General features: G+C 44.4%; 1 protein-coding gene across 1 annotated transcript in view; it reads right to left on the bottom strand.

Moving 5' to 3' along the window:
- The window catches only part of LOC128247369 (zonadhesin-like), a 60,192-nt gene that overhangs the window by 57,827 nt on the left and 1,333 nt on the right, over window positions 1-1,032 (bottom strand). The gene's annotated exons all lie outside the window — the stretch shown is intronic.

The raw sequence follows: 1,032 nt of genomic DNA, 5'->3' as shown, positions 1-1,032 counted from the left end.
ATATATATATATAGCATGTGCTTACTGTGGCTGTAAGGGCTCTTTTGCTTTTATTTCTAGCTATGTAGATTCTACCCTGAACCGCCAGTCACAACTAGTGACAACTGGATGTTTTCTTTTTGGTTTTATATTGCGTATAGCCGCCTTCATTATTTTCCCAGGTAACATGGTTAGAGTATTGTAAGGTAAGAATGTAATGCCGTTTGTAGGAGAATGTAGGAAAGATAAGAAACGAAAATAGAAGAAAATGAAAGAAAGTGAATGACCAGTGATTCGAGCAGATGAAACATGTCAGATTGTCGCCAGCACGAAATCCCACTTCGTGAAAATGAAGCAAAACACTTCATTTCGCGTTATTTCAGTCCATTTAGCTGTAAATAAACAACCCTGCGCCGGACTGGCCTCGCGTTCAAATGGGATGTTCTGATCGCGGTCACATGGAAACTGGGAAAGTGGTCCTATGAGTTCTAGGACTCGAGACAGTAATGTCCCTGATTAGTGATGGTAGACAACATACCTTTAAATTACGCCAGTACATAGGCTACTAAGAACATAAAACTGTAGTGAGAAATGGTCAGATCGTGAATACCTTTGAGGATTGGTCAACCCAATCTGCTCCCAATTGGGACTAACACTACCATCACCACCAACAACAACGCTAGCAAGAAAGTGGCACTCCGTCGGTTACGACGACGAGGGTTCCAGTTGATCTGATTAACGGAACTACCTGCTCGTGAATTTAACGTGCATGTGGCTGAGCACTCCACAAACACGTGTACCCTTAACGTAGTTCTCAAGGGGATTCAGCGTGACACAGAGTGACAAGGCTGACCCTTTGAATTACAAGCATAACAGAAACAGGAAGTAAGAGTGAGAGAAAGTTGTGGTGAAAGAGTACAGCAGGGTTCACCACCATCCCCTGCCGGAGCTTCGTGGAGCTTTAGGTGTTTTCGCTCAATAAACACTCACAACGCCCGGTCTGGGAATCGAAGCCGCAATCTTATGACCGCGAGTCCGCTGCCCTAACCACTG

This window comes from Octopus bimaculoides, chromosome 3 (genome assembly GCF_001194135.2).
Source record: "Octopus bimaculoides isolate UCB-OBI-ISO-001 chromosome 3, ASM119413v2, whole genome shotgun sequence".
NCBI lineage: Eukaryota > Metazoa > Mollusca > Cephalopoda > Octopoda > Octopodidae > Octopus > Octopus bimaculoides.
The sequence above is the reverse complement of the archived record's forward strand: the minus strand, read 5'-3'. Positions and strand labels throughout refer to the sequence as shown.